Here is a 10603-nt window from a genome sequence, read left to right as displayed (position 1 = left end):
CTGGGAGACAATTGAACTTAGCATGCATGTGATAGTGGAATATAACATATACTGGTACATCTAAGATAAGAGTAGCTAGAGGATAACACATTTGGTAAGTACCCTAAAGTTTTTAAGGGGACACCCCTGCAAAAATTTCTACAAGAAAAGAATTCTTTAGCCATGGCCTTCAAATCAACATGAAGTTAAGATACATTAATAACATTTTATCAAATTTAAAAATAATATTGTCTGGTTTGTTACAATGCACTTTGAAAAATTACGCACTTTGAAAAATTTTTTCAAAGTGCGTTAATATTTTGAAAAAATTAAATTTTGTTTCAAAGTGCGTTGATATCGACCATATTAACGCACTTTGAAAAAAAAATTGTAAAGATTGATCAATATTCTTACAAATAATCGGTATGATAAAAAATAGATCCTGGTTGGATAACTTTTTTTTATGATAAATTCACTTCAGGACGTGAGATATTGACATTTTAAATATTTAAGGTTTTGATAAGATAAAAGGGAAAGGGGTCTTGAAAAAAAAAGTGACGATTGTTTAAGATCATTAATTCGTTTCTTTTTATAAATAAAATCTAGTCTTTGAAAAGTATAGATGTAAAGGTGTAAAGTGGGCACTAACAGTGGACATGCAGCTTTAAGCAACTTAGCATTTATCATAATAAAAAGGGGAAATTTGATTGTTCAAAACTATGAAAATTCTTTCTCTCTTACTTTACTTAAAAATTTCTAGTTTTCATCTGTTTTAATGAATTCATTTAATATTGAAAGTTTTCAACGTCATACCAGTTAGGTAAATACATAATTATATAAATGTTTTGAGTATAGCATAGACATCGAGACCGGGCGAAGGGCCAGGGGAGGGGAGCTAAGCCCCCCCCCCCCCACTTATTTTGGAAAGATATTTACATCGTAATAGCATTGAAAATGCAGCTTACCCTTTTTGGGTAATTTGCTCCCTTCCCCCGTTTGTTATCGACACCTATGTATTGGAAATATAAAGATTTGGACTGAGGGGTCTTATACCCGTCTTCTCTTTTCATAAGTTTTTTGAAAGATAAATAACAAATTAAAACTTTTCCATTACTAATATATGATTTAATTTTTTTTTTCAAAGTGCGTTAAGTGTCTCCATGGTAAAATTTATTGATGTAGACTCTTAACGCACTTTGAAAATTTTTTCAAAGTGCGTTGAGTTGGTCCCAAATTTAATGCACTTTGAAAAATTTTTTCAAAGTGCGTTGATTTTGTCCCAATTTTAACGCACTTTGAAAAAATTTTTCAAAGTGCGTTGCCACACTGGTTTCCACTCGGCTTTAGGGTACAGACCATTTTTTTTATCATCAACTATTATGATTTGATACTGAAAAGGGGGGGGGGGGACTGGTAGATTTAAAAGAAAATAAAATGTCCTCATAAATGTTGGAAATAATCTGTTAGTACTCAGCTGGCAAGAAAATAAATCATTTGTCCTTAATAAGTGCTACCCCCACCCCATTCTTCTTTTATATTTTTTTCATTTAATGAAGTAAGTCATTAAATGGGAAACCATGTACTTTTATTTCACATAATTATTTTAGTGATGTTCAAACAACAGAAAAGCTTGCAGCACAATTTTTTCTCATGCATACAACAAATGGAAGCTATAAATGGCATACACTTACACTGTGACAGAACATGCAAATCAACTTCAAAAAACTGTGTTCCTTTAAACAATATCAGTAATAGATATATATACTATATCAAAAATACATCTCCAACTCAGAATTTTCGAACCTTTTATAATAATTCACATTTTCACTTCCATCCTTCTAATCTTGGAGGATATTTTCATGTACTTTATACCAATTGTTCCCACATTTCTTAAATATTAAAATGGAATAATTTAACATATCACAGGTGGTCTTTTAAAAACACTTGATATAAAACAAATTAAGATAAATTGACTATTTATATGTCTATACTTGGTGGTTCAAACAGGAAAAAATTAAAATAAGCAACATGAACTTAAAGTAGAATAAAAGAAAGACTAGAGGATACAGAAATTTAAGAATATATAACTAAACTTTATCACATTTACAGTACATTCAATCTTTATACACACATGTATGCATTTTCAAGCATAAAATTCTCATGAGGTATAATTTTTTTTTGTGAAAACTTGGATTCGTACAAGTTTTTGATATTGAACATTGTGGAAAGAAATACATGTATTAGGAACACAAGTTCTAAGAGACAATGAAACTGTAAGAGTAACTTAAAACTTGAAAAATGACAGTATTCTTTATATCAGCAATTTTTGATTATCAGTTAAACATTTTGTTAATGCATGTATATATGTTCAGTATGTTAAAATAAAACTGGCAAGTTAATTTATATTAAAAAAAAATATAATACTTAAAACTCATTTTGACTGAAATGCATCTTCAAAATCATTTCTTATAGAGTACCTACAATTAATGATCTGGCAATTCAAACTTCAGAACATTTTTCATTTAAATTTTGAAATGAAAAAGGAGCCTGGGGGAAAAATAAACAAAAAATTCAATTCAAACTATATAAAAAATATGCATCATTGCATAATTGTATATGTTTTCATATAAATCTTAACATTCATCCCATTCATGGGGCAAAAAAAATGTGTACAAATTTCTTCGTCTTCCATGCACCAATGGAAAATCTTCATCATAAAACCTATATAACTTTAGTATTATGTCTCTGTGAGCTGAAAGACTTCTGGTTTGTAACTGGCCTGGCTCTGTGTCTGATCTCTTTCTTTATCTTGCTTGGCTTCTTCTTCGAGTTGTCTTTCCTTGTCGTACTTACTCTCGTCATGAATCATTGTTCTTCTCAATGGGTCCCTATACGGGTGCATGTGAAATACAAAAGTTTCCCAGTTTACATTTTCTAGTCCAATTTGTTTAAGTTCTGACATCTTACGCTCTATATATGAAACCGGATCTTCTGGCCTCTCCAACATTAGACAGCTCAACAAACTCTCAAACATCTGAGGTATTCTGTGGGTGGCAAGGTATTGTTTTGCTTGCTCCCTTGTTCCAGCCATTTTCATTTGTACAATTTATCACCTGTAAATTTGAGGGAAAACAATGAGAAAAAATAAAATAATCTTCTTTTCTTTATATATTGAGACATTTCAATTATTCATTTCAATGATGCAATTATAACACGAAGGGAGAAATGTATGGCAATCAAACAAAACATAATTTTTTTACTTTCAAGCAAACAAAGGATTTGTAAAACAAAGGAAACTGAGGAAATTCGGTTCAAAAATAGATTGTTTGATTTGTGTGCTTACGACATACAGGGTAAAATAATCGTTAAATACTCATAAAACATTACAACTGAGTGAAAAACAAAAGGGATTAACTTACCCAAAATTTTTAACCTTTACGAATAAAAACGGGAAATGGTCATTGTTCTTTTTCCTGACGCCACGGTTACTATGGAGTGAAGGACCCCGATCCCGATATCAATTCCCATAAAACTTGCGATTGATCTTACGGAGTAAACTTTTTTTTAATGATTTTTTAAATAGAATGCCTAAAAGTTTTCTTCAGAATGTATTTATTCAAAGGGGATTTCTCATGGAATTGAATGATTATTTATTAAAAAGACTAGCCCCTGTGAAAAAAAGAAAATGTATCAAAAACACACTTATAATTATCTGTTGCAACAAATTACTATGATTGGATCTTTGAAGGTGCAGTATACAGATCTGTGGATTCCAAATCAGATCATATAATTATACTTAATCGTGGACTGGACCCTCACCCCACCCCGATATTCAACCCCGGGACTTGTTGGACATTTTTTGCACAAATTATATTCGTTACACTTATTCATCATGTGTACAGTAGGAAAAAATCGTACCCCCCCCCCCCAAAAAAAATAGATAAATAGCTTAATTCATTATGCATATACATGTATTTGGGTAATATCACACTAAGGCATCGGAACCGAGGATGGGGGGCAAAGTTAAACATAACATAGACATCGGAAATTTGGGATTATTTTTTTTCCACTTCCAATTTGTTACCGACGCCTACTTCGAAAAGAGTTGGGTTGGCGTGAGCGAGAGACCTTCTAATCGTCTTCTCCTCGTTGCGATGAGAGTAAATTAATGAAATCATGCATTTCATTAGTTTTTCGAAAGATAAATAACAAATCAATGCTCTCTTTTATTATCTTCTCTAGCCAAGAGTTATGAGGAGAGTAGCGTATCAGAAACCCTTCGTAGCGAAGAAGATTTTTAGTTTCTTTTAAGGATATCCGATCTTCAGCCAAGAAGGATAACTCCAAAAATTGATATTTAATTTAAAAAACATCAATATAAAGCTTGAAATTGAAATCTTTTCCTGCAACAATTTTCATTTCATGCATCTCAACATATATAAAATTCAAAGTTCTTTGAGTGCTGAGAAACTATAAAAAGTTGACATTTGTACCTTATAAAAGGAAGAAAAATAAATACAGTTTTGGAGGAATAGGATTTTCTAGAATTGAGCCTTAGACATGTTAGATACTAACGCTTATTAGCATGATATGAAATTAGAAGTGATCTGTGATGTCTTAAATAATTATTGCAATGATAGCAAAAGCATTTTACACTATTTATTATGTAACACATGAAGGAAATAGAAGACATACAATACCAAATACATGTAAGTTTAAAAATTGTGACAATTTCTCTGAATGCCTGGATACCTATCGTTTTTTAACATAACCGGGGAGGGGGGGGGGGGTATTTGTTGATCAAGTTTCACAAGTTTCAATTAGAAAACACATAGCTGATATTCCTATTCACTTTTTCTGAATATATATTGGAGATTTGACAAGTTTCCCTATATGATATGATTAATATGACTTTAATGTTTAATTCTAAAGAGAGCAATATTGTGGGTAAATTTACATTACTTTGGGGATTCACAGAAATTTTTATGAGCATTTTCGATTATACTTTTAAACTGCTTTTATGAACCTGAGGATCGGACTACCTTAATTACACATATTTCTTTTTCAAATTTCCTTAAATGCGGCAAAACATAACACAATTCGAAGATTTTTTTTTAGGAAAGCCATTGCTCGAACCGTTCAAAAGTTATTGCCAAGGTTAAAGTTTTTCAAAAGTAGGTCAAGCTCCAAGGTCAAGTTCAAAGGGTCAAAGTTGTTGGTATCCAATGAAAAGTCTTGTCACAAGGATAACATCTTTGTGAAATATGAAAGCCCTAGCCCTTACCGTTCAAAAGCTATGGCTAAAAATATTTTTTTGCATAAGTACGGAAATCTCCAAGGTCAAAAGGTCAAAGTTATTGGTATCCAATGAAAGAATACGTATGTTAAATATGAAAGCCCTAGTATTTACCGTTCAAAAGTCATACCCAAAATAAAAGTTTGGAATTAATGTGTAAAAATGGGTCAAACTCCAAGGTCAAGGTCAAATTTGATGGAAGGTCTTACCACAAGAATTACATAGGTGGAGTATGAAAGCCCTTTGCCCAAATCGTTCAAAAATTATCGTCAACGTATAAGGTTTCTAAAAGTAGGTCAAACTCTAGGGTCAATGTTTTTTTTAGCTCACCTGAGCTGAAAGCTCAAGTGAGCTTTTCTGATCACATTTTGTCCGGCGTCCGTCTGTCCGTCTGTCTAGCTGTCTGTCTCTCTGTAAACTTTTCACATTTTCGACTTCTTCTCAAGAACCGCTGGGCCAATTTCAACCAAACTTGCCACAAAGTATCCTTGGGTAAAGGGGATTCAAGTTTGTTCAAATGAATTGCCACGCCCTCATTCAAGGGGAGATAATTGGGAATTGATGAAAATTTGGTGGCATATTTTAAAAATCTTCTTCTCAAGAACCACTGTGCCAGGAAAGATTAAACTTATGGGGAAACTTTCTTAGGTAGTGTAGATTCAAGTTTGTTCAAATCATGACCCCCGGGGGTAGGGCGGGGCCAAAATGGCCGACCTAAGTTTGACATAGAAATATATAGGGAAATTCTTTAAAAATCTTTTTCTCAAGAATAACATATTATAATTCATCATATTTATATGGAAGCATGTTCAGGTAGTGTAGATTGAAGTTTGTTCAAATCATGACCCCCGGGGGAAGGGCGGGGCCAAAATGGACGACCAAAGTTTTACATAGAAATATATAGGAAAATTCTTTAAATATCTTCTTCTCAAGAATGAAAAAGCCATAATTCATCATATTTATATGGAAGCATGCTCAGGTAGTGTAGATTCAAGTTTATTCAAATCATGACCCCCGGGGGTAGAGCGGACCAATGGACGACCAAAAATTTACATAGAAATATATAGGAAAATTCTTTAAACATCTTACCAAGAATGACAAAGCCATAATTCATCATATTCATATGGAAACATGTTCAGGTAGTGTAGATTTAAGTTTGTTCAAATCATGCCCCCCCCCCCCCCCCCGGGTAGGGCGGGGCTAAAATTGCCGACCAAAGTTTTACATAGAAACATATAGGAAAATTCTTTAAAAATCTTCTTCTCAAGAATGACAAAGCCATAATTCATCATATTTATTTGGAAGCATGCTCAGGTAGTGCAGATTCAAATTTGTTCAAATCATGACCCCCGGGGGTAGGGCGGGGCCACAATGGCCGACCAAAGTTTTTCATAGAAACATATAGGAAATTTCTTTAAAAATCTTCTCAAGAATGACAAAGCCATAATTCATCATATTTATTATGAAGCATGTTCAGGTAGTGTAGATTCAAGTTTGTTCAAATCATGACCCCCAGGGGTAGGGCGGGGCAAAAGTGGCCGACGAAAGTTTTTAAAGATATATATAGGAAAATTCTTTAAAAATCATTTTCTAAAAAATAGCAAATCCATGATTGGTCATGGGACTACTTTTGGATTTAAACTTTACAATAAAAAGCCATTTTCTACTTTTTCCTACCCTAAGTGCTCAGGTGAGCGATGTGGCCCATGGGCCTCTTGTTATTTTCAATGAAAGGTCAAGTATTACATATGTGCATGAAGTATGACTGCCCTTGTCAGAACCGCTCAAAAGTATGGCCAAGGTTAAAGTTTTTAAAAAGTAGGTCAAATTCTAAGGTCAAGGTCAAAGGGTCAAAGTTGTTGGTATCCAATAAAGGGTTTTATCACAAGGATTATATATGTGAAGTATAAAAGCCCTAGCTTAAAGTTAAGCTAGCAAAAGTTAAGGCCAAGGTTAAAGTTTTTTTTATAACAACGGAAATCTCCAAGGTCAAGGTCAAACATGTTGGTCTTGCCACAAAGAATATATATGTGAAATCAATCGCAACTTTTCTGTCCTTTCCAACTAACGGAAAAACGACCTCGAATGTACTACATAGGCGCCATGACAACCCCTCCCCATTTTTCACAAACTTTGAAATAAATGTTGGAAGACCTCTTGTCTGTGGAGTATGGAGTTTAACTTATTGAATGTATTAAATGGTATTACCTAAATATACAAGAAAAGGGACTTTTAGCCGCTTCAATCCTATATTCAATTAAACAGGAAATGTATGAATTTTTAACACCCAGTGATGTTAATACATTCGAAGTTGCTTTCCCGATCTCTGAAGGAAAGACCCGAGATGATGTGATTGATGTGAAATATGAAAGCCCTAGCATCTACCATTCAAAAGTTATGGTCAAAGTAAAAGTTTGGATTTTTTGTGTAAAAGTGGGTCAAACTCCAAGGTCAAGGTCGAAAGGTTAAATTTGGTGGTACCCAAAGAAAGGTCTTGTCACAAGGAATACACATGTGAAATATGAAAGTCATAGCTCCTCTAAATCAAACGTTATGAGCAATTAAGGTTAAAGTTTTTGTGACGGATGGACAAACAGACAGCTAGACTGACTGACTGAAAAACGAATTAGATTTAAAATGTCCCCTCGCTTTTGCGAAAGCAGGGGAGAAAAAGCTCACTTGAGGGCATAAAAAGGACTAGGTAGGTAGGTTACCAACAATCAACATTCATAAACATTTTGATTACCTGACTACTGAGTAGCAAGTATGCCTTTTGAAGGTAATTTTTATGCCCCAGTAAACAAAGTTTCGGGGGGTATATAGTTTTTGTCGTGTCCGTCCGTCTGTATGTCTAGCTGTTTGTCTCTTTGTCCGCAAAAACTTTAACCTTGCCCATAAATTTTGATTTAGTGGAGCTATGACTTTCAAATTTCACATTCCTTGTATTCCTTGTGAAAAGACCACCAAATTTGACCTTTATACCTTGGAGTTTGACCCACTTTTACACAAAAAATTACCAAAAAAATTCTTGACTTTTACTTTGACCATATCTTTTGAACAGTACATACCAGGACTTTTATACTTCATACATGTATTCTTTGTGGGAGATTTCTGTACTTATGAAAAAACTTTAATCTTGGCCTTAACCTTTAAATTGTAAGGGCTAGTGCTTTCATACTTCACATATGTAATCCTTGTGAGAAGACCCTTCATTGGATACCAAGAACTTTGACCCTTTCACCTTGACCTTGGAGTATGACCCATTTTTAAAAAGCAAACCTTGACCATAACTTTTAAAGGATTAGGGTTAATGCTTTCATACTTTACTTTAATATTTAATCCTTTGTGACAAAACCTTTCATTTGATAGCAAAAAACATTTTACCCTTTGACCTTGGAGTTTGACCTACTTTTCAAAATTGTTAACCTTGGCTATACCTTCCTAACGGTTAGGACTAGGGCTTCCATACTTCACATATATATTATTTATGGCAAGACCTTTCACTGGATACCAATTACCTCGACCTTTTCACCTTGACCTTGGAGATTTTCCTACTTATGAAAAAACTAACCTTAGCCATAACTTTTGAACGCCAAGGGCTAGTGATCTCATACTTAATTCACATGTGTAAAACTTGTGAAAAGACCCCTCATTTGATACCAAGAACTTTGACCATTTGAACTTGGAGTTTGACCTACTTTTGAAAAACAAATCTTGACCATAACTTTTAAAGGGTTAAGGCTAGTGCTTTCATAATTTAAATATTTAATCCTTGTGACATGAACTTTTATTTGATATCAACGACTTTGACCCTTTGACCTTGGAGTTTGACTTATTTTTAAACTTTTAAACCTTAGCCATAACTTTTGAAGGGTTAGGACTTCCATACTTCACATATGTATTTTTGTGGCAAGACCTTTCATTCCATACCAATTACCTTGATCTTTTGACCTTGGATATTTCGTTCTTTTGAAAGAACTTTACCTTGGCCTACTTTCATATTTCAGAATTGTATTGCCAGTGTTTCACAAACACATCTTGTTAATCCTTGTGACAACACCTTTCATTTGATATCAAGAATTTTGACCGTGGAGTTTGACCTACTTTTTAAAATTTTAAACCTTGGTAAAACCTTTTGAAGGGTTAGGGCAGGGGCTTCCATACTTCACATGTGTTTTTGTGGCAAGTCCTTTCATTGGATACCAATTACCTTGACCTTTTGGCCTTGAAGATTTGCATACTTATGAAATATGAATGAATTTTAACCTTGGCCTACCTTCATATTTTACAATTGTATTTCCAGTGAGAATACCCTACTTTGGGTACCAATGTATTACATTTGCATTTAAGAAAAGTTTAATCTTTGCTATGTTGCCATACGGGGGCATCATGTAGTCTTTCACAAACACATTTTGTTGGAATAGTATCTCAGTCCTAAAATAATACACAGAGATCAGATCAAGTTCATAATATGCAATTTATTTTGAATCAAAAATAAACATTAATTGCACCAATTACTTTGAAATATGCAGACACAAATCACAGAAAAATATCCTTGATAAACTTGTGTAAAATTGTATCGAGTGAAATTTAGTTATCCTTGAAGCTTCTTGTAAATGTCAGAGAATAGAGCTTATATTCAAATATACGCAAATTCTCTCAAGAATTAGATGAAAAATTATGTCTGATGTATAGAGGTTTCACATGAGTTACAAAATTCATACATGAACAAGTAAATGCATATAATGCATGTAACTAGCCATTTATGTATTAAAAATTTTTTTTTTTCAAATGAAGAATATTTATACAGTCAAACCTCATTATATCTCAATGGGATGTACACTTTAGTGCATCTTATGAACATGAACTTACCATAAGCACTTCTTAAAATACAATGTTACTTTAATGATGATCTGAATAAAGAAATTAGCACTCTGGCAGCTAACTTTTCAAATTATCCATATTACAAGTTGACCAGTCACCATCAACAGAAAAATGTAAATTTATTAAAAAAAAATTATCTATTTTACATTTCAATTCTTTTGTTGTAATTTTTTCTTTATTGTTTTTTTTTTATTTGTTTAGGGTACATTTTTATGTCCACAAAGTTACCATTGAGGAAAAAAGTGTATTTACTGCACAACATACAATAATTCCATAAATAAAATATAACATTGTTCACAGCTTAACCAGTCTTAATTTGACTAAATGTTAAAACTACACTAAAAGTAAGACAACTTGTGTACAAGTTACTGCCAAAGTACTGTATGAAAATACTTACCAGTAATAATATATGACCAAAGCAATTTTTTTTATAAATATGCTTAT

This window comes from Saccostrea cucullata, unplaced genomic scaffold (assembly GCF_032062105.1).
Source record: "Saccostrea cucullata isolate Sc308-1 unplaced genomic scaffold, CSIRO_AGI_Scuc_v1 ctg1335, whole genome shotgun sequence".
NCBI classification, from domain to species: Eukaryota; Metazoa; Mollusca; class Bivalvia; order Ostreida; family Ostreidae; genus Saccostrea; species Saccostrea cuccullata.
This window is presented reverse-complemented; position numbering follows the sequence as displayed.